Genomic DNA, 24,729 nt, shown 5'->3' with positions numbered 1-24,729 from the left:
TTACAAGAAGCCAGCCCAGGTCAATGCCTGCTGTTACTGAGTCATAAGATTGGGGAACAACAAGAAAAAGGCTATGTTTTGCATTAGCTGAGATGAAGCTGCAGGTAGAGGAGCAGCAATAGAGTTATTTGATCAACCACCAGGCTTGTAACAGCATAATCCTTTTTAGTTTACAGACCTGACTGGTTACCACACAGCTTGCTCTGCCTGAGAGCAATGCCAGGATGGATGTTGTTTTTGTGAGGATTCCCATGCTCGAGTACACTCCTTCTCTGCTGTTGACCAACTAGGAGATACTCCTTTCCCTATAAGATATTTTTCAGCCAAATACAATCAAATGACTTTTTATATTTGCTATGCAATTTGACATGCATGCTCATTAAAAATAATAATAATGTAATCACTGAACTTGTACATGCTGTCTAATTAAACAGATCTTAGCTCTTATTGCTAATGTTCTTCTGCAGGACTGAAAGTCTTTTTTTCGTGTTTTTACATTATTCAGCATGGTTCAGCTCAGGCTTAGTGCTGCTGATATGGAAACAATGGCACATTACAAAATGAGAAATGCTTTCTCCTAGAATTTCTGAAATCAGTTCTGCTACAATAGATGTCTTGGCATCTCATGCTGCCACCAACCTCTCGAGTGTCTTCGATGTTAAACCAACACCCAGTTATATCAATAAGAATAAACTAGAACAGAACAGAAGAGAATAGAATAGAATAGTAATTTTCAGTTGGAAGGGATCCACAATGATAATCTAGTCCAACTGCAACTAATCACAGAATCACAGAATGTTTGGGGTTGGAAGAGACCTCTGGAGGTCATCCAGTCCAACCCACCTGCTTAAGCAGGTTCACCCAGAGCAGATCGCACAGGAATGTGTCCAGGTGGGTTTGAATGTCTCCAGTGAAGCAGACTCCACAACCTCTTGGGGCAGCCTGTTCCAGGGCTCTGGCACCCACAAGGTAAACTGTTTGGAAAATCCTGATTTTGTTTTCTGAACTTCCCCAAATTTGGATCAGATTTTTTGTTGTTGTTGTTTTTAATGTTGGCAATATTCAGAGAGTTCTGTTGTGATCCATTTTTTTGGCAGTAGTGGAGAACCATCAGAGAGCTCTTAATAATGCATTTGTAGAAAACATGCCACTTCGCTTTTTCAGAATAAAACCTGCTGAGCAATCCTAGATTATCTGAAGTACTAAAAATCAGTAGTAATAAAGACACAACAATTTATCTCTAATTTTCGGTGACAGTAGAAAAATGTCTTTGCCATAAGAGTACAGGCCATTTTTTTAAAATCTTGTAGATTTTTGAGCTTGACTAGAAGCAGCTGAGTTCTGGTCAACAACCGTCTAAGTTTTTCTCAAAGTTCAAGAACTTTACAAAAGCTATAGCTAAAGTAAACTCTTTCCAACTATTTTGATTATTTAATATAAAATAATTTTTCATATAGCTCTTCCCATAGTAGCTTCTTCTGACTTTGCAGACCAAAGAAATTGCAGTACGAAGGGAATAAGCAACCACTGATCGATGAGAACTGCTTCCTCACTTTCTTCCCTGAACTGAAGCTTTCCCTTAACTTCCATCTTCCTGCACAATCATAATGTTTGATACCACACTTTCTTCTCAAAATGATAATCCGTGGAACTGCTTATTTCTTGGATGTCAATTCTGCTACACATTTAGGAGTTAGTAAAAAACCTTGAGAGTGCACTTCATTTGGACATTCTGAGAGAATTTTGCTCACAAGGGAAGATGGGAATCAAAAGTGTAGTGATGCTATTCCCATTGAAGCCATTAGATAAACATTAATTCACTTCATCAGGCTTTGGGTAAGATTTTACGCAATTCCCTTTTTTTCTTCTTGTGGTTCTGACTCTCACAATCTAAACCCACCACACTGAGAATGAGATGATTATTTATTTTGCAATGATATTTCTTGATAGTTCAGCTACTTTTACCAGCTCTCATATTCAGAGCAGTTTGAATTTCCTGATACTATTTCTTCTCTCAGTTTCTCAGGGTAGGTCTGGCTGTTTTCTCATTAGGCTCACAGCAAGAAATAAATGAAGCAGGTGACTGGCACTGAGATTTCAATTCTGACGGGATCTCTGCTACACAGTGAGCTATAGCTGTAACATTGGGTATGTACATTTAGTTGAGAAATAAAGACATAAAATACGTTGAGTATCAAAACTCAACTGACTTCATTGGGGAAAGGCATGATTCAGATTATGGCCCTATAAAAAGCAAGAAGGTACGTGTATTACCAGATTCCTCTTTTGTTCATAACATCCTTTAGCAGGCTTGACTCATATAGTCCTATGATGTCCCATTCCCAGTCCTTTCTCCAGCATATCATAGTTTTTAATAACAAGAGCCTACATACTGAAAAGGCCAAATCTGATTCTATTGTAGTCAATATACACTTTGCAGTTATCTCTAGTGGAAAGGGGATTGGTAAGTGAAATTGAATGGATGTCATGTTCATACAGAAATAAGAAGCTTCCTTACCGCTACATTTTTTTATCAGATTTGGAGCCCCTTTGTTTTGTGCACTGTGGAGAGCTGCCTATTCCACTAGTGTTGCAAACACATGCTAAGCATAAATAAGTTATTTCACAAAGTTTATGCTTATAATTAAATTGAAGTTGTTGGCAGTGTTTCTGGCAGCCATTCTCGTTCTGACACTACTTTGAGAAAATCCTAAGGAAACAAAGAGCCTCAGATAATGATGAGAACAAGAACACTAAAACCCTTGATAAAGCTGTCAAGATTTGAGGCCTTTGTTTTAGTCTACAGGGAGAACTATGACATGGGAGATTATTATTACTATGTGCCATAAAAAAAAAATCAAAAAGTCGTTTTTACACATATTAAAGATAAATGCTTTCTAATATAACAAGAGAGCCTAAATTGAACATATCTAATATGAACAATAAAAAGATAGGAAAGCCTAGGAGACCATCCTATCAAAGTTCAGTAAGGAAGCTGTCCTTAGATGCTGAAAGACATCTTCAATTTGTTAAAATTTCAGACAATTAAGTGTAATTTGGGCTATCTGAGTCTGAGCTGTCTGAGCACATACAACTTGAGGTAATATACTTGCTTTTCCACATTATTTATATTAGTATGCATGTTTAAATATTTTCTGTTTTCATCTTAGTTCAAAAGATAACACTTGTGGTGACTTTATTATTTATTATTTATGACCGCATTACATATTCATTTTATACTCTGTTCTGTTCAGGCACATTATTCATTAACATAGATCATTTCTTCATTGCAAGATCTTCTGGTCTTTGGAGGTGTTTTATGATTTGCATGAGTTGCAGAATTTAATTTTTTTCCACATCTGAAAACAAGGATTTCCTCATCCCAGTCTTATTTCATGTTTCAGCCTTGCCAGTAATGCACCTGAATCCAAGGTAGAATACTGAGAGACAGCAATATCTGATTCTTTCTTTGTGTTTATTATTTTGTGTCAATGCAATTTCCTTGGTTTGAAAAAAGCTGCTCCTAGTTGCTCTAGTTTAAGTGAGAATAAAATCAGGTCAAATGACAGCCAGTTCTGAATTTGTCACAGGACCTTTCTGTTAAAAGAACCTGAAAGTCAACAGTGTATGTTTCACATCGTAAAACTGAAGCTCACTCTTCTAGGAAATTCAGCCATCTAAAGAGCATTTCCTCACTAGTTTTCTCATTTTTTGATACCAGGGATATTAGATTTCATAGACATAAAAGCCTAGAAGAAACTATCTTAAGCACTGAGTTTGAACTGTAGCATCATCCTCATGTTTGGAGAGAAATCTATAATTCAGAGTTCAAAACAGAACTCCTGTCTCCTACCTTCAAGATTCCTGTATTTGTGGATTGTTTATTCAGCTGATTTCTAACCAACCCCAACAGGAATTTGGACTCTTCACCTTGTAGTTTCACTTATATTTGACACTGGCAAAAATTAGTTATTCTGAAACAAAGGTCACAATTTAAAAACATTTGTGAACTAAGTCCTTTCTTTTCTCTTCCACAAGGAAGGCTGAATGGCCTTGATACACTGCAAGCTCTCTGTACTTACTGTTCTTTCTATTCTTTTCTCTCTTCAAAGAAACACCTGAATTCAGAACTTAATGGAGAAATAATCTCAGATGAGAACATCATGTGAATGCTCACTGAGACACCATGCTGAACACTGGTTAAAGATGTCCATGCCCAACACACAGTACTAGGAAATAGGCAATTAAAGTTCCCAGTGAAGGTCTGCAAACAAAATAATGCAACTATACCTTTTATTACATTGATTAAATGCAATCAGCCTGCTACAGTTACAGGAGAAAGAAGAGAAATCTATCTGGTTTGTTGAAATAAGATCTTTGTGTGGCATAATAGACATTAATTACACTGCATTCATTAAATTAGTCACTTCTAATTAAACTGACATACGAGTGTTTTTCTGTTCAGCTATTACCTAGGCTAGAAAATATACTAAGCAAACTGAAGCAATCAGTTCCTTAACCAGCACAAACTGATAAAGCCTCACAAAAATTCAAGGGGACTTTGCAAACTTACCACTGGGGAGACACTTACCATTCAAATGCAGATTTCCTTATTTGCAATCTCATGCACAATGAATATTTCACAAAGTTGCCTACAAAAGTGTAATTTACATAATACTTCCTTGCTGCTAACATGGGAATCTTGGGTGCTCAAATTATATATATTGTTAGTACGGGAAGCACAGGCTGAGTTGCATGGAAACAGAATAGGATGGATTTTCCCCAGTGGGTCTGGCTGCCACCTGCTTTTCTCCTGAACTTCTGTCAAAGTCAACTTTTACCACCTGCTTTTCAGAACTGAAAGGTAAAAAGGAGGCTCTGTAAATTCATTACGACTAAGAACTACGGTAATGTCCATGTGCAGTTGTCTCAGAGAACTGTCTCAGGAGCTACATGCTTTTCATTCCCCTGCAGGTCATACGACAGCACTGTGGAAAGCCAACACGACGCGTTGTTAACCATTCTCTGACTATGTGCTAACACTACATTGAACTGGTTGGTGGCTGCAAGACTCATAGTGTTTCTCTAGACCAGAACCATGTTCCCTGTGTGGGCAGAGAGGTGGTGGGATCTTGTGTGGAGTCTCTGCAAGTAACACACCCTGCACAGAAATAAGGAGTCTCCCAAGTTGCTTTGCTGTAAAACCACCTTTCTTTGTTCAGGCAATTGTGATTTTCTGCAGTTGCTATAAATATTATTCTCTTTCAAATGAGGCCTTTCTGCCAGCAGTGGCCCCAAATCTAAACTTTACAACATTTAGGATAAATAAAAGCTAGGAAATTAAGACTTTGTCCTCATGCTTGCTAAGTTCTTGCTGGACAAGACACATTTTCTATGTATTTCCAGTTGTCTTTATACCTTGCCCCATTCCTCTCTGATTATGTAAACTGAGAGATTTTCTTTCTTTTCTTTACGGGGATCATCCCTCTCTGTCTTGTCAGTGTCAGGAATTCCAGGATGCTTCTTCAACATAAATACTTGTGTGAGGCTCTATACAACTTTGTGCTGAATCGTAGGTTCCTGAACACAGTCCTGAGCAGAATGAAATGGTATAAAAAGAGATGATGTAATAACAAAAATAGTTCTTAACAGACATTTTATTTAACTGTAAATGTCAGCATTTTTCAGTTCTTCCATTTCCAATAAATCAGCTGATCAGTACTGGTAAATAAAATAATCACACAGTAGCTGGACTAATATAATTTAGGCAACTTCAAAGAGAGGAACAGTACATGCTGCTGGAAAGGAGCTAAGAAGTTACTAACTGCACCATGACAGTCACGCATTAGGTACAAAACCAAGAAGGCACTGGCGATGCCAGGGTTCAACACTAGACACTGTTTATGAGAGGAAATGCAAAACAAATTTGAAATGCAATAAGATTATTATAAAATACTCTCAAAACCTTGTCCAAAGCAGCAGGAAACAGCAACACTGGAGTACTGATTGGAGCCTGACAAAGTATCCAGGTAAATGTTAGAAGATTTTAAGGTTGCTATAAGCTTGATGCTTGCTAGCAATGAACTGGTACAAGTTTAACAAGTGTTATTCTGAGCCTGCTGCACAGAATATAGCAGGGAAAATCATGTTTTCAACTGAAAAGTTGCCCTGTGTATCTGCATAAGGTGAAATACATGGAGATTCTCTCATCCTCAGTGCAGACCACGTTCCAAGTAAGTCTTTGGCTAGCTGCATATGTATCAGAAGTAAAAGGCTACCATAGGAAGCATGGTTCCTCTCTCCCTGTAATTCCCAACATGTCATTACATGCCGAGGTGTGACAATCAAGGAGAGCATTTCAGGTCCATCTTTTCACATGAACATACCAATTGGGAGGGCAGATAACAGAGGAGAGGCCAGTTAATTGACTATGTAGACAAAGTCCCTAAAATGGTCATGAAAAAGGTCTTTGTTCAACTATATGCCAAATACAGTGTGGAATCTATTAAACAACAGGATGTCTGCTGAAATAGGGAGACTTTCCATGGGTGAAGCCACATGTACCATTCACACATACATCATTACCAAGAGCCTAGCTTATCCTCTTGCTAAACTGATAGACCCTTCAAGCAATTTAGAATCTCTCTGCCTTCCCTTGATGTTTTAAGACAGTGTTTGTCAACCACATAAGCAAAATATACTGATTTATACTACATGTGTTGGCAATCAATTTTCATCTTAGCATAACTTTTTGTGTCCTGTTTTTCTCTTATTAATGAATCTGACAAATATATTTTTAATTTCAGAAATAATCTATATTAAAAAAACCTTATCATCACAGTTGTTCATCCATCTACACATCCTGCTAGTGATAAAGGCTTCAACTGTCAGGGAAAGACAATCTGAACCTCTTGTAATGCATCAAGTCTCACATTTTATATAATGATTTTTCACCTCAGAAAACCTCAAGAAAGGAACTTCTGCAGTTGCCAGTTTCACTCAGCTGAGGATGATAAGAGACAATGTCTATTTCCACATAAACTGAGAAAAATGAATCTCATTATTTTTGATGATGTAGCAAAGAAGTAATGACCCTGTGGGATCTTATTACATGGCTGAAAAGTGAATTAACTTGGGCATAACCATATCTAGTGAATTACTCTAATGATCTGTTTCCTAAGTCATATGGGTGATCTCATAACAACGCTCTCATAATCTGGGAGTATGCAAGAGAGCATAAATTGATTTTGGTTTTCAAAATCCAAACCTCATTCTCAAAGCAAATCACTGAGACACATTGTCATATATGTTGCTGAGGGAAGCAGTCATTGCTATAGGCAATAATGACACCTTCTGTGACAGTGATAAAACTGCTCCGAAGCAAAGGCATTCATATATCGCAATATAGATGCAAATTTGAAGTTGGGCCTCATATGAAAGTTCAAGTGGAGTCTTCCTCTGACTGGTCACCTCTGTTCATAGGACAGACTGAGAGAACTGCAAAAGTGCTCTACCTGGAAACTTGTATTAAACATGAAAAGAAAATGTTCTGGAAGTTAAAAGATGGAAAGTTTTTTTACAAGAAAGGCTGAATTTTTCAGCAAAGAGATCCTCAGGACCTTCTGTAAACCACATCTTCTGATAGACTTGAAATTGTGGACGTTCAAATTCATTAGTCACTGATGGGTTAGGAGATTAAGGTCTGTATCTCCCATTTTTGTTGCCTGACAGAGAAATATTTATCAGAATTTGAAATAACACTATCTAGGATTTTTCATTCAGCAATTATCAGAGCAGGATGTAACATAGGATTAACTCCTCATTACTCTGCTCTGGTGTAAATAAGTATCCATATTGTATTTAAAGATACCTGCTATGTGGCTGACTTGTCCAGGGTCAATGAGTTTACACATAGTGCTACAAATCCTTGGAGGCTGATCCTGTGCTTCATTCTGCGCTTCTGTGTCCTGGAGTCTAAATGTTACCCACTAAATTTGCATAACACTAATTAAGGATGTGATAAGACAAAGTAATCGAGAGTAGTTCTGTTGTGCACTCTGATTATTTCAAGTTAAGGCATGGGTAAATATGCAATTTCATTGTGGGGATTTTAATTCTGCAGCAGCAAGCAGGATTAATGAATTTGATTTAAATTGGTTACCACTGACATGCAAAGTGATGGAAAGCAGAGGCTCCTGCGTATTCACCCTGTTGCTAGAGGTCTTTCCCTTTCAGGTCTTGTTGCTTTAAACAGTTGTTTATTACAAAATCCTTGATGGAGATGAGGATCCTTCTGAAGGCTGATTTTCTGGCACCTGTGAAAAGACCAGCTGTTGGGTGACAGCCTGTCAGGTTTTTTTACACAATCTAACACTAAAGGGCAAAACTACTGTGTCTGACAGCAGTAGCAGCAGCAGTTTTGCCAGGCAGCTAGTGCAGCAGGTGGGTTGTGAGGTACTACAGCACCGTATGCTGTTTGCCACAAAAACTCTGCAGGAGGAGATTAAATCCAAACCCAAACATAATAAAAATATGGATGAATTACTGCCAATGTGTGTCCTTAGCTGACTGTCTTGCACACAGTCCTGGAAAGGGCAAAAGAGGTGTCATTCAGCTGTAGTCAGCACACACTTCACTTGCTAAGGAGCAATTTTTACCCTTCTCTCATCAAGGAGAGAGAGCAGAAAGCACTCTGGAGCAGAGAGCAAGACAATGGCAAAGCCAAGAGAAGCCCATAGCTGAGCAGGGTACAGAACCTCCTTCTTTTGCACCCCTGGGAGTCCCTCAGTCCTCACACTCACCGAGATGAGATAATTTACCAAGTGTATACCCTTTGTGTTGAAACTTTAACAGAATGAGGCTCAGGGAGAAATTATGCTCCCACATGCTCAGCTTTGTATGCTGCTGAACTCTTTGCTGGGTAGTTTGGAGCATGGTCCTTGTGCCTCAGGACCTCCCAGCTGGGAGTAATGACTGGCACACCAGTGTGCACCTCCTGAGAGACACTTAGTGCTGCCATGACTTCCAGCTCTTCTCCTGACACGTTTGTTAGTTCTCCCAAGGTTACAGCAGGCAGCGACTGACTCCAGCACCTCTGACCAGGTAGCAGAGTGACTCAGCCCCAAGTGACATGGTAGCACAGTCTGCCCAGTGCTGTTCCATAACTACATAAAAATAAAACACACTGAAAAATACTTGAAGAGACTTAAAGTTCGCCTTACTCAGAATCTTGCCTGCCATGGTGGCCATGAGGAGATGCCAAATGTAGTATATTATCTCTGGGCAAACCTGCTACTCATACTTACTCTTCACCAAAATTTGGTGATTCCTGTGCCCCTTACTACACACCTTGTTGTGAGATGTTTGTTGTGTAGAGAAATCCATGGGTCAGGCAAAGTAATTTCAATGAACAGTCCAGCAATGCAATACTGACTCAAAGTGGTCATTACCCAAAGTGGATCCCAATATGGTAACCTCATGTTTGTGCAATTCACTCATGATATAGATGGTTTTACTACAATGGAGGCATCTCAGATGGATCCTTTGAACAGAGTTGTCAGGAATTGCCATGATAACAACTGCAGCAGCATCAAAAACAAGAGCATGGCAAAGCCAGCATGCTGTGGTTGCTGAATTGCTCGCTACAGGTGCACATATGCCCCTGCTTTTTACAGGGTGGAAGAAGAGCTGCTAGCCACCTGGTTGAAAACATCACAGAATCATAGAACCATATTAGGACTTTAGCTTTTCTAACCTGATCCCTGGCTGCTCAGACAACTTTTCTGTCTTCCTTCCAGGCTTCCTGTCCTTGCTTCTGCACTATAGGCTCCCTTTTTGTGTTTGAGTTTGTCCAGCATCTCCTTGTTCACCCACGCAGGCCTCCTGATGTTTTCCCTGACTTCTTCTTTGTTGAGATGCACCGCTCGTGGGTTTGGAGGAGGTGATCCGTGAATATTAACCAGCTTTCTCTGGCCTCTCTTCCCTCCAGGGCTTTAACCCATGGTAATCTGCCAAGCAGATCCCTGAAGAGGCCAAAGTCTGCTCTCTTGAAGTCCAAGGTAGTGAGCTTGATATGTACCCTCCTTGCTGACAGAAGGCCCTTGATGTCACTATTTCATAGTTACTGCAGCCAAAGCTACCCTTGAACTTCACATCCCCACCAGTCCCTCCTTGCTGGTGAGAATAAGGTCCAGTATAGCACCTCTCCTCATTGGCTCCTCTGTCAGCTGGAGAAGAAACGTATCATCAGTGCATTCCAGGAGCCTCCTGGATTGCTTCTGCCCTGCTCTGTTGTCCCTCCAACAGATATCAGATATAAGATAGACAATAAGAAGACTCCGAAGCAGTAATGTGCCTTATCTGAGTCATCTAGGCAGTCCAGGATTTAAACACTAATATTTTTCACAGCACTGTGCTTACATGCCTAGGAACAATAAAACTTGTAGCAGTCATTTGAAATAGCAAGGAGCAGCTGTTTGCACTGTTGGCTTGCATAAATCTCAAGCCGTTTATAATAGCAGCAAACTCAACTTGAGATATAGCTGATCTCTAGTGACAAAATCTGTTTTCCCTTTAGGTCAGTCTCCCTGCTTCTGGAATATTTCCAACAAGGTCTCCTTCTCGAGGAAAGCAATGAGACACGCTGTCATAAATTCAGTGGAGCAGATTCTTCTAAAGACAATGAAACGTCTTTTGACACCTCAAACACCACAAAGGATGGGAAAACATGCAGCAGAGACTTTTGCCTGAACTGTGTGTTTGTCTTCCACAACGACACATTTGCATGTACTGTGAACTATGGTAGCATGCTCATAGTTGTCGCACTGCCCCACCTGGCGGGGGGCAACTGAGTTTTATTCAGATAAATCAGTCATCAAGACTGATGTTTCAGAAGTCATCCACTCCAGTTTCATTAAGTTGACTGAGATTATGAAAAGTGGACAATTAAACTTATTATTTTCTCATTGTCTACCACTGAAAAGCTCTATCACTTTAGCTCCTTCCAGAAGCCTCCCTTTAGTGTTTTCGGCTCTTGATCTAATAATTTTCCTCCTACTTTTTTCCCTTTACCTACTATTCTCTGTCACACAGGTGTCACTTTCTCTTCTTGTCCCATCAACTAGGGCTGTAGAGTAGAAGAGCACTAGAGAAGAGACCTTGCTGTCTACTTCACTAGTGTTTAAAACTGAACAATTGCAGATACAACCTTTGAGTGCTACCACATTATAGGTTATGCAAATGAAACCACTATTGGACATTCAGGAGATACATGGGAGCACAGATTAGACAGTTAAGGCAGAGACACACGTATTTTAAGGACAAAAGGACTCTTCTAATTTTGATTGACATCCTCTCAATATGAACTGTAGAGTATCACCCAGTCAGATTCACATTCAGCTCAACGTTGTGGGACAACCAGGACATTTCCTTTAGGAAGTCATCTTGGCACCAGGTTACCTCTAGGGAAGCAACAACCACAAAGCTATGTGAAGCTGTATTTTTCAGTAGTTAGGAATATATGGCTACATCTGCAGATACTGGTGATTAAACACGCTACCCTGGGTGCAGCCTTCCTATTTTCTCCTTAATTACTCTGCTGTACCAGGATTTGAATGAGGAGGAAAGGTATTCGTTAACCTCCATGTCTAATTCCTCAAGTGAGAAATGACAGTATGATCCAAAGGCACAGGAACAGAGTATGCTGTGTTGGCCTAGCATGAGGGAACTTCTCAGATTCATTATTTCCTCAAAGTACAGCTGTGCTTTACATACAAATGGGCTAGATGACTGCAAGGAGAATCGCTGATTTAGGACAGCAACACAAATGTTATACAGTAAAGGTGTCTCACCCTTCTATTTGACAAAGAAGTGACTATTGATGAGAACTCACACATTAAAAACCTACTGGGGTAAAGAGAGGAAGGCACATATTTCTATGGTTTTACATTTTGTGTGTATAACAAATGAATTTGCATCAGGGAATCCTAACAATTCATTACTATGCTTCAGAGACTGCTTGAATTCCACACCTCTCCCCTGCCCAGTGCTGCTCTGGCCATCCACTTTTTGCTGATGTCCAAGTGAGCACTGTGAAGATGACATTGCTCTTTCTGCCTTTCCAAACCCTAGCTGCCATCTAGCTCAATTTATTTCCTTCCTCTCCTCACTTCCTCTTCACTCACAGGTTTCTTTGGCATGCTTTCACTCCAATTTATGTTTGCTCTTGCTCTGAAGGTAACGTGTCCTCCTTCTAAGGAAGCCCAGTGATATAATAACAGAATGGGTGGAAAGCCTGACTAGCTTTGGTCATACACAATGTGAAGACCTACGTTACCAGTGTGCATTACAAGTGACAGAAAGCCATATTGACAGTAAGGAACCTAAAATACTTCCCAGCCCAACTGTGTGCAGATGGCTTGTGTGGCTATCCCCACAGCAGAGTGACATGAGCATACTCAGGATGTGGGTTCCTACGGGCCTGAGAAGCTGACATTTAACTATGTCAAGTTTCTCTATAAAAGTTAGTGAATGTACTGGAGCTTGATTTTCGTGGTATCCCTGCCAAACTGTGAACAGGACCAAGATTTCTGTCTTTTACTCACCTTTATTTAGCTAGGATGTGATTTCTAATGATGTTCCTCTTCTGTACAGCACTGTGCAAAGTGATCTCAGTTGACACCCTTGCTCTCCCTGTAATACAGTCAACAAAATTATATCAACAAGAGGAATATCAAAGAAGGCAGAAAAAAGTTTTAAAAAGACACTAGTGCTCACTCAACAGATCCAGCTCATGTAGCACTGTGAGATACAGCATTTATTTCTACTCTTTTTAACAGCTTAAGTATGGTTGTAGAATCATCAAGTAAATGGTCTCAAAATGGAAATGCTGAAAAAGTTTGTTTCATACTGAATATCAAGCTATTGTTAGTCATTGATCTTATAGTACCTTCTCTCGTTTCCTCCTACTGAGGATCTTTCTCTAACAAATACAGCCTCTAAGAGCCTCTTACTTCTAATACTGGCCGAAACCTGCACTCATGTTTTTCCCATGCTTCTAATTCTCCAGTTTGCAGTCAGCTCCCTGTGAAAGGCCGGAGGAAACCTTCACTGACACACAGTTCGATGGATCATCAGTGAACTTTAGGTAGCCAGAGCATCCTTCAGCCACGTCTTGATAAAACCTGTTCACAAAGGCAATATACTCTGTCAAAGAGTAACCACCAGGTAGAGGTCAGGCTTCACGAGCTTTGCTTGGCCATCAAATCTACTATGCAGGAACTGAATGAACATTGAGAAAACAGAACACGTTGCACAGGTGTCAAATTTCTTCAAGAGCCTGGTGAGACTCAGCCTCCTGAATCATTTACATCTTCTTCATACATATCAAGAGGAATCATCCAAGGATCTCTCAGTACTTTACGCAGAGACAGAGTTCATGTACTTTGGCAGAGCTCTAAAGAAACAGAAGCACAATGGAATCCAGATGTGGGGCCCCACATGGGAGACCACAAGTCTTTTTCCCCAGCTCTTACACTGCCTTGATGTGGCCTTTAAAGAACTTACAATGTTGTGTGAAAAACCTTTCTCTAAGCTAGGAGGAATAACGTGAACAGCCTTTTTCCTAAAAAAAAATTGTCAAGTCAGATGAGAATTTTTCCTAAAATATCAAAATGTTATTTTGATTGTAGTTATGCAGCTTGTTTAGCCTTTTAGTCTCTATTAATTATTCTTCTTTGACTAAGTTTATCATAAAATATTCAGATGGTGCTGCTATTCTCAGTAGCCTGAAGAGGCTAATGTAATGTCAAATGTTGTACTGTCAGGAGCATTTAAAGTCTTGTCCTATATTTGTTTCTCTTTACTTTTATTAATTTGTTTCAAACTATTTCCAGGTACATTTCACAAAACCCTTCCTTACCTCTCTTTGAGCTCATGGTCTTCAAAGGTCTATATCTCTTTAAATATTTTCTCTTAACTTTCATTGTACATGAATCACCTCATCATTTCGGATGGCTCATTTTTAACTCCCTCCAAATTATTTGCATGATGTAGCCTGTTGCTTATCTGACTTGAACAGAATTGCCTGAACTTAGTAGTACTGCAATAGTGATACTACTTTTCTGCTCTGTGACATAATTTTTGAAGCTTTTTTTTTTCAGTCTTTTCAGACTGACCTGTGAAACAACCATTTGCTGATCCACTTCTTCAACAGTAATCACACCTGCCTATCTTAATCACCCAGCGTGCAGTGTGTGCCTGAGGATTTGTTCCAAGTAATTAAGATTATTTCCTAAGGATATCCCAAGTGTTCCTCATTTGATTTACATCTCTCTTCATTTTCACTATTGTCTTCAAAATTATAAAGGCCCAACAGAGGTTTTGTTGTTTGTTCGTTCTGATTTTTTCTGTTGTGTTTTGTTTTGTTGGGGTTTTTTTTGTGTTTTTTTGTTTTTTGTTTTTTTTTTAAGGAAGATATGCTGAGAAATTCTCATTGTCTTAGTGCTTCTGATGCTCAAAGATGTTGGTAATTTCTGTGCATGTAATTAAAAAATTCTGGTTCACTTGGAGTTTTTTCCTGTTATTTGCTCTATATAAACCATTAACAGTAGCAGAGTATCTAATGCACTTCATGGTATTTCTGATACTTTACTGAACTGAAGATCAAATCTAATAGCAACCCCATTCCTTAGTCACAAAGCAATTTTTCCTCTAGAGAAATGACGAACAGGCTTTCTGGTGTGCTATCCAATAACTCAGCTGGTCACAAGGCTTCTGTATGGCTATGAACCTGGAGCAGGAAAATCATCTGAGATGCTCTGAAGGAATAATGAGGTATGAAAATGTCATGGCAGAGATAAAAGGATTGGATAGGTGCAGTTATAACAGCTGGGATACAATTAAAAGTGTTATCAAACTTTGTCCTTCAGGATATGAAGTGAACACCAACTGAGTTCAGGAATAAGTACTTCCTCTGAAAAACTTATACCCCAGAGCACAAACAGTGACAAAACTTTTAATTTTATTCTGATTGGAATAATTGGTGACGTGGCTGTAATTTTTCATTTTTCTTTACTGCAAATGTCATTGACCGTTCTCAGAGATTAAATGAACTAGTGTGATCTTGTCGTTTAGAAATGCCCTTGTTTAGATAGGCTCAGCATTCCTGTACAAAACCAGAACTGATTTCAGCCTGGTCCTGCCTAGAGAAAAGCCTGGTGACAATTCTCAGGGGCAAAGACACTTCCATATCAGTTCGCAAAATAGAGCGGTACCCAAATTTCAGAATTCAACAGTACAGGCTCAAATATCCGCCAAAATTCAGGGTGATTTAGATATGTGGGGATTTTAGAAGTAGCTTGATCTCTCCTTTTCACTTCCTTTTAAGTGTGCTCTTATAAATGTGAAAGACTCAGGAATTTATAAGTTTCTCTGAAGTAAGCAGTTTTACAAAAGCAGCCCACATTTTGGGCAAACGCAAACCAGCAGAGATTCACTGAGCCTAATGTGACAAAAGTCAGTGATTTTGTCAGAGCCACTCTAGTTTATGCCACCTGATGGTTTGATACCACACAGAATAGACAGATAAAGAAGGTCCTTTACTTCCTTATACCTCAAGTCCCATTTGTCTGCTGATGAGTGCAGAATGCATCACAGGGGCTGAAAATCATACACAGTATCATGCCACAGTTAGAAATCAGGTCTGTCAGTCACCATCATGCTGAAGGAATCTTTCTGCTATTTGTGACATGTAACCTTAGAAGGGATCCACAACTGAGCAGAGTGATCTGAGACCACAAGCCACTGTTTGGCCACCAAGGGTCTAAATGGAAAAGATGGACAAAAAGATGTGTAGAAAAAGTATTATTATTATTACTATTCCATTATCCAAATAGGAAACTGGATAGAGAAAGGTTCTAGCTCTTGGGAATGCCAAGATTGTATGCTCTTGTGCCTATTTTGAAGACCATCAGTCTATGTAGAGACCAGGCTGAGCTGACACAACTATGAAGGTCTCTGGACACTACAGTAGCATTTCAGAACAGCACTTTATAGGGTAGATTAAACCTCTGTCACAAATTGAAAGACAAACCCCTCTGAGAGTAATTATTTGGGGTTTCACCACAAAAATGGTAGGATGTCATCCACAAATCAAGTGTTTCTAATAAAAATTTGGGAGCTAGATCACTTCTTCTGAGCTACTATTTCAGCCAACACCTGCTCTGCAACACACCATTGAGTTGTCCAAGGTAAATGTTTAAAAAATATAAAAAACCTTGCTACACATTTGAACTTCCATTTTCTTATTGTCTATTTGTGGGAGCCATTCAGTCTGCTCCATGTTCAGTTTTTGCATCACAAAAATTGTCTTGTGACCAGTGAAGAGAACTAAGCCTGGAGAACCCAGAGGAAACATTACAAAACTTATTTGTTTCAAAGTAAAGGAATTAAAATGTGATATGGCTACTTGAATCAAATCTTTGCAACTACTTCTATTTGTTTCTTATCTTCTTCAAGCAATAATGAATAAATTTTAAAAATTAGGCAGGAATCATACTCTTTCTCAAAAAAAAAAAAAAGAATCAAAGTCATCCACTGTGCAGATGTAACTAAGAAACATAAAATGAATGTAAAGGAACAGCAGCCACTATTTATTTTCTTCTAGAGAGATATTTTCTTGTGTTGGAAGCCAATTAGTGTTGTTCTCTGAAGAAACATGAAAACATTAGAGTGAACAATTTTTGTCTGAAAAGGAATAAACAGATGGAAGTATTTTTGATCTAGAAAGACATCTTAATGTGCCTCCAAAAAGCAGAAAGACAGAAAAAGAGACTGCTGTGGTTTTCCAGACAAACATAACGCATTTTTACTGTTGAAAACGTTTGAGTTGTGATTTTTTCCATTAATATGATATGCTAAAAATGTTTTGGTTCAGACACTCTCATTTTGCCAAAATTTTCCAACTTAATTATTTCCTTTAAACAGAAAAGATTCTTCTAAAGTATATTTCAAAAATATTATTGCTGGCTGTTGAGATCATGAGTTCATGTAGGAAGAGGCATTTATTTTCCTCAAATGTTTTTCTAGTTCTTGCCAGAAGTTTGTTGCTTCTCTTCATTTTGAAGTCACTTTTTTCCTCTTCTGGGATGGACCTTTCTCTCTCCTCGAAAGACTACCGTTTGTATTACGGTAGCCTTGAAGACAGATGTGACACTGCTCTGGGGGAACCTTTAGACCTCATCTTGGGAAATGGAAAAGGTTCTGTGACCATTGAGCTGTGTGCCTGTCCATGTGCAAACATCTATTATGGCCTGATACAGCCAGGCACCACTGCCATGGCATCAGCCCTGAAGTGGCTGAATATTAGAATAATGAGATAAAGAGCGTAGCTGTGCAAATAAGTATTTGAATTCTTGTTTGAACAGGGAAAAAGCTGAAATCAGATTTTGCAAACTATACCAGAAGGACCATCAGAGGTGTATGGCACAGAGCTCTGCACCACTGTCATCAGATGGGGAACAGAGGCTGGTGGCACTAATGGTGGCACCACATTTTCACAATTTCCACAAACATCCAGGGGTCATTCTTAGTGCCCAGGGACAAATTCCCATTTGGACAATATGCCAAATGTTGTCAAAAAGTAAGAAATACCAAGAAAACAACATAAGTAAGCTTGTCCTGAGAGCAGACCAGGCAGTTTTTTGAGAGGGAGTCCTGACATGAAATATCGCAATTTGTTTGGTACAGCAGATGACAGTCAGAAAAGCATAGAGAAGACACTAAACCTTCCAGGTACTTTGCGGTAGAAGAGAATGGACAGAAAACTCCAGAAAGCTTAAACTGATGAATCTGGCAAAAAAATCTTGTGATTCCTCATTTATTTTGATTTTTTTAAAATTTATCTAGCTATTTGAGCAGTATTAACCACCCTAATTTTTTGGCAACTGGGAAGCTGTCTTAATATATCTGCACAACTATCTAAATCCATTGCTTTATTTTCGAAAGACCTAGTCTTAAAAAAACATATTGTGTCAGTAAGAGAAATCTTGTATTTTTATTTCTTCTTTAACCAAGTGAGTGTGTCCAACTTAGCACTTGAGTACTGATGTGATCTTTTTGAGCTTCCCTCTTGGGCATCTTGTTTAAGGGGAGATCTAAACTCCTCTTTAGACAAAAATGCCTTTACTTATCAGCACACCAATATATTAGTTCAATTTTTTGGATGACAGCTATGGAAATGTAGTTAAACTAAAGAGAACATATAATGAATCCTCTAGGTGAAAAGTCTTCTCATCTAATCTGATTTTAATAATACTATATTTGTATTTCAGGGTTTCCTGTTTGCTTGGTCAACATGGACTATTATTCTGCAACCTCTCATCTGTAGTTGTGGTCCCTTTTCTGGCTTGATTTGGTAACAATATTTGAGAAATGCTGAGGTCTTTCCAATGCCTTAATTCCAAAACAAAGGTCGTGAGAAAAACTCTTATGCTTGAGTGTAATTACAGCAAAGTGTAGGCTGGGCCAGAGATAATATCTTTGATAAAGAAAGCAGATTCAATACATGGGATGATCCACCAGTGACATTTACACATAGGGCAGGCCATGAGTTAATGATACATCTTCAGAAAATGTTTTCTCTGTGCCCAGAACCACTAACAAGATACACAAGAGATAGACACGTGGCCACATTTTAGGCATTCAGCTTGGGTGACTAGTGTTCCAAGATACCAAATTTATTTGATACATCAGGACAATCTTCTCCAGACAGCAGGTCAGAGCAGCTGCTGCAGAGATGGCAGTGAGTATTTCTCATTGCATTCAGGGAGAATTGGATCATAGCAGTTTAATACATTACACCTGTCTATAAAAACTCTGTGTCTGCTTGGAGTGAAAGCATATATCTCTGCTATAGGATGCTGAACATATTAAGGCACCCAAAGAGTTACCTCTGGGACTAAACAAAATGACAACACAATAAAAGCAAATGAAATAAGAAACAGAAACAGTAAGGGAAGAGAAAATAAGTAAAAATGCTACAAACATAAACACCTCTCAATCTGTCTGCAATATTCTTTATGTGTATTCTGCACTGGTTCAGCTGCATTGTTCTGTTAATTAAAACCACATGGAGTTTACAAAGAGCTTAAACAAGCCCAGCAGAAAGATCTCATGGTTATTCTAAGCTGTGGTATAGAGTACATTGCAGAGATGCAGAGAGTCAATATGCAATGCACAAGCCATCCTTAATAGCAATAAATGCCCATACAACTTACAGCTGGTGTTCAAATTGACAGTGTACCAGGGATGAAAATTAAAGATCTATGCCTAATTTTCTTTCAAGTCACTGCACTTCTGTAAAGGAATCTGCAAGGACACAGTTCTAACCTGTATATGAATGGTTTTAACCTCTGTGAGGTTTCATCCTAATTGAGTTTTCCTCCTCATTTTGTATTCCTTACATATTCCTGGGCTTCAGCCAGAATCAGAACCAAAAAAGAGACCCTACAAATCTGAGGGTATTTCTGCCCAAAAACACAGACATGGGAAATCTCATGAGAAAACATGTTGTGAAACTGCAGGATGGGTTTGGCAAACTTGAAAGATGAGGGTAGCTTGGACGAAGCTTCACATTGGTGGTTATTTGTGCAAACTAGACATAAAGCATTAATTTTTTTCTAGTTGGTCTGAATACTGCCTGTTTTTACGCTCCAGTGGGAACAGATCTGCAGAGCAAAACAGCTGGTATTGAGGACCTGACATCTTCACTAAGCTTATTTTGGGGGAGACTTACTTCAGGCAATCTCACAAACGTTTTGCATCTCCTGAAATTGCTCTGCAACGCAAACTAAAGTATGGTAAGTGAAATTTGCTTCAAAAGCACGTGTCTGACCCAAGAAGAGACGATAATATGTGTGGGCCTTCAGGTGTTCGTTAATGAAATCTCATATCTGAATAATGTTCTGTATTTTGAGAGTGTTTTATAGATTTTCGTTACAGAGAATTTGAAAATGGAGTCTTCACAGGAAAAAATTAAACCAAGATCTTGTAAATTCCAAGATATTAATCTGATCTTTCAATGAAAAAAATGTTGGTGGAAATTTAAAACTTGATTTTTTTTAAGCAAAATATACTAAGCTATTTTGATTTTAGACTTCTTGGCTCTTTGCATCGTGCTTGTCTGTTTCACTCAATAAGGTTCCCAAATCTTAGCTCTCTGCAGACTGTGCTCTGGAAAAACAAGATCCATCTGGTACATGCAGGCAACACAACTACAAAAAGGATTAACTCACATGATTTTTTTTTCCCATTTTCATTCCTAATCTTGGGAAGAACCCAGAATTTCAGTCATGATAAGAAAAAAGGTTTCCATTTTCATGGAAAAACAGGTAGCACTAAGGTTCTCCAGAACATGTAGTCACTCTTCATAGCCAGCCTCAATAACTAGGTGTTCCACCAGAACCATAACTTCAACTGATCAGAAGCCAAATAAGAGCAAAGCACTGACTGTCACACTGCCCAAGAAGTGAGCAAACAACCCAAGGATTCCCCCATATTAGTTCAAATACAGACTGAGCTTACATTTAACAGTGGACAAAAAACATTAATAACAGACAGGCATGTGGATTTGGTACTTCCAAAACCACTAACTCCCTGCGTGCTGCATGGCATTTCCACATACAAAGAGCTCCCTGGCCAAAAGCAGTTCTTACCTGCTGATCTGAAGGAGAGTCACGATTACTATCAGAAGAATTGTTAAGCTGACACACATGTAAAAGATGTGCATTTCGTACAGTAGAAATAGGGTGGACACCTGCAACCAGTACAGTAGCATAGTACACTGTGTTCAAAATAACTGGCAGCTTCCAGCTGAACACCCAATGATAACTACATCTGAATTCAGTGGTCATTCAGTGTCTGTAACACCCCTCAGGAGAGCTGGAAGGTTTGGTTTCTCCCAGTCTGTCTGCCTATGCGATAAAAACAAGCTGGGAGAGCTTTACTTTGTCAAAGAGTTTGCTATCCAAACATGATGCATGTAATTAAGGCCATTTACGTCAAACTTCCGCATCCTCAAGACTCAGATTAGAAACATACACATCTGTCACAACCTGACATGTTCAAAGAAAGAAGAAATACAGGGTTGAAATCTTTGCACAGTGGTTATTTTTAACTAGAGAAGTCAAAATACAAAGGAAGGAGACAAGAAATGAAAGCATTGCAGGCACTGTTGAGAGCATGTCAAAGCTGCTATGTCAATGATTAAAAAATCAGTACAAAGCTTTTTAATTTTGCGTCCTTCATCTTCAAGTCTCATCAGCTTTAATAATAGCTCTTGAATATGTGATTTGTATGTTAGCTAAAGATTAATGATCTTTATTTATAAAACTCAAGGAAAAGCTCACTGATAAGTTCCCACGGATGGCAACAGTCCTTGGAATAGATTTTCAGCAATGGGAATTATTGGGAAGACTTAACAAATCCGGGCCTGTTGCTGTTGGCTTCAAATTTCAGGGACCAGATGATGCCCTTCTGCAAATAATCTTTTAGACTCTGCTGGTGTTTCATTAAGCTGGAGCTAAAGAGAGCTTTTGAGTAATGGTATCACATAACTCTGCTGTGTTACTGCATTGCTCTTAAAATTTCCTTAACTTGGGGGTAATTTTGGTTAAACAGCAGTTACCCAGGCCGTTGAGGAAATCCAGATGGCTGTTTTAGATGCCGTATTGGTACTGCTTAAAAATAGTCACAGTAGTTGCAAGAGAAAATTTCCTCTTCTGAAGATAAGATCCCGCTTTATGGTTAGGGAATGTTCCAAAGTGTGGGCATCCAGCTGAGACTACAAAACCAGTTTAAACAGGGTTAAACCCTCGAATTCCCATTTTAATCCAGTGAAGTCAATTATAGCATTAATTTTAGTAGAACAAAAAACCGCAAAGGATCAAAAGAGGTGGATCAAATATCTCATCCTTTAAGTAAGGTTGAATGCTTTGAGTTGAAATCTTGGTCAGCTTAGTTCCATGGCAAGTGGTTCTTTTAATAGCTTTCTATTTAAAGCAACAGAAAAACCATCCCTGGCAAACCAGCACAACCCCTGATAGTTACAACATTTAAACTTAGAGTAATAAGGAAAGCTTTCATTTTAACACTAGCCATTCCTTTCTCTCTCTTTTTGTATAGAGATTTTTTTTGTGATGCTACCACTTCTTTTAATGTCTTTTCTGTTGGTAATGAAGATGGCATTAATTGTCCTCTTTCCAAACAATATTAGCCAAAATGAGCCGCTGAGCCTGCTGCTGTTGATCTCTCTCATGTGTATGAATACGTTTTCTTGGAAATAAAATAAGACAAAGAGTGTGAGGAAGAAAGAATATCAAAGACAAATGTGCCACTTCTGTTTCTGCAGAATGTAGCATAAAGTGTCTATGGAAGTGAGAAAGGTGTTCAGTACACATCCTTATCATCTGCTTGGAACTGCATAAACCTACATTGCTGACAGAGTATTTAAAACATAGCTGCCTCCTGGTCACAGGTTAAGAGCAGCACAGCCCATGACACACTCTTTTTAGTTCAAACTAGATTCTTTTCTTTCATAAAAGGCAAAGAAGGAAGAAAGAAAGCAAACTCGAGAAAAAGCACACGCTCAGAGGCATGCAGCAGTGGAAAGATAAGTAATCCTCCAGGTGAGAAACATTAATTGTTTTGTGGCACAGTTTGGTCAGGGTTTCTCTGAAGGTCAAAGAAATAAAGGCTCAGTGATACTCTGATGGATGCTGCGGTCTCAAAAACTTGCAAGGAGGACAAAAAGGGTGGAGAAGGTTATTTATTTCTACCCATTTGTACTGTCGGTTTCAGCATTAAATTAAAAAAAAAAAAAAATAAAAAAATCTCAGAAGTGGTTTTTCCATCTTCCACTCAGCTCACATTTCTGTTTAGTTCAGGGATTGCCATTGATTTATCAGCAGGACCTAAGCCAAGCGGCAAGGTGGTACCAGCAGATTTAATGCTTGATTATGTCTATCTTTCCATCTTTAATTTTAAGCCTACTTTATAAATAGTTCGCAATTGTACTTTTTTTTTTTTTTAATCTTGATCAACATAAAGTGTTAAGTCTGTGCTCCACATCCAACCTTGAAAAAAGACATATTTCATTTTGAAACTTTTACAGGAAGCTTTTATATTTTAGTTTTCATTTCTTTATTTACACTCTCGTTATGCTGCAAAATAAAGACTAAGTGATGCAATGCATTTAATCTGCACAACCAGAGTTATTGATTTAGCATCCAAAAAGGATTCATCATCAGATTTATACTCTTTCCTTCATTAATTTAACTAGTCTTCCACAACCATGGTCTCCAGAGACAGGTCTACATGAAGAAATATATTCTCTATTAATTCCATACAGAAAAATCAATATAATATCCCAGACCTTAATGTTAAAGCCTATCTTACTCAAACTTAAACAAAGTTCTACTCCTTTATATGCTACAGTACTGTTTTATGTTACAGTTTCCAATGATATGAAGAGAACAGAAGCTGAAAGGTACCTCAACCAGGCATATAAATGCTCCCTCAGCACCCACAGAGGTTCTGTTCTTACAACCCTCTGCCATCCTTTCTGACTTACTAGGGGACCCCTGTGGGATGCTTGTCTGTACTTCATCCCTTCAATACTATAGCACAAAGTTCTAAAACACACATTTCATCCATCATGACAATAACTGGACAACTGAGTGGAGACAATAACGTAATTAACCTTCAATAACATTGGAAGGGTCTCCAAGACTCAGCAGCATCATTTACTGTCATCTATAGCATTTGTGGCTGCTTTTCTGTATCAAAAAATGTGGCAGTCTGTTGATTACATTTCCAACTATGAGTTTAGCAGGCTAATTTATGGAAACCATCTTTGAAAATAATGCAACTGAGGTTTTTTTAGTAGTGCTGATGTTCCATTAGATAGAAAAGACACTACAAAGACTTATTCCAAACTCTAACCAAGAAAAACAATTTTTCATTATTTCAAATAAAGAACCAGTTCTTTACAATCATATTTCAGACATCTGAGCTGTCTAGACATTTTCCTTTTCTCATGTCAGCTTTCTGAAGTAGTAAGGCAGCCTTCACAGAATCGCAGAATGCCCTGAGTTGAAAGGGACCCACAAGTATCATTGAGTCCAACTCCTATCCCTATATGTGACAACCTCACAGCTCACACCATGTGTTTGAGGGCATTGTCCAGTTTCTTCTTGAACGCTGTCAGGGTTGGGGATGTGATACCTCCCTGGCGAGCCTGTTCCAGTGCTCCAGCACCCGCTGGGTGAAGACCTTTTCCTAATGTCCAACCTGAACCTCCCCTGGTACATATTCCTGCCGGTCCTTCAGGTTCTGTCATCGGTTGCTAAAGAGAAGAGTTCAGCACTTCCCCCTTCTTCTTCCCTTGTGAGGAAACTGTAACCATGATGAGCTCTCCCCTCAGTCTCCTCCAGGCTGAATAAACCACTTTAGCCACTCCTCATATGACTTCTTCTCCAAACTCTTCACCAACTCTGTAGCTCTCTTCTGGACACTCTCTAGCAGCTTAATATCTTTTTTATACTGTGGTGCCCAGAACTGCACACAGTGTTCCAGGTAATGACAAATCAGTGCAGAGTAGAGTGGAACAATCACACCCCTCACCCAGCTGGCAATTCTGTGGACACAGTTGGCTCATGTTCAACCTGCCATCGA

The 24,729-nt window shown here is 38.9% G+C and overlaps 1 long non-coding RNA gene across 1 annotated transcript in view; it reads right to left on the bottom strand.

Moving 5' to 3' along the window:
- Positions 1 to 5,639: 5,639 nt before the first annotated feature.
- Positions 5,640 to 24,729, bottom strand: part of LOC110360711 (uncharacterized) — a 150,603-nt gene continuing 131,513 nt past the window's right edge. The window contains exons 3-4 of the long non-coding RNA XR_010473439.1: positions 12,603 to 12,690; positions 5,640 to 8,315 (exon numbers count right to left, since the gene is read on the bottom strand). This is a non-coding gene — a long non-coding RNA (uncharacterized LOC110360711). The remainder of the gene's footprint in view (positions 8,316 to 12,602; positions 12,691 to 24,729) is intronic.

Source organism: Columba livia, chromosome 6 (assembly GCF_036013475.1).
Source record: "Columba livia isolate bColLiv1 breed racing homer chromosome 6, bColLiv1.pat.W.v2, whole genome shotgun sequence".
NCBI lineage: Eukaryota > Metazoa > Chordata > Aves > Columbiformes > Columbidae > Columba > Columba livia.
This window is presented reverse-complemented; position numbering and strand designations above follow the sequence as displayed.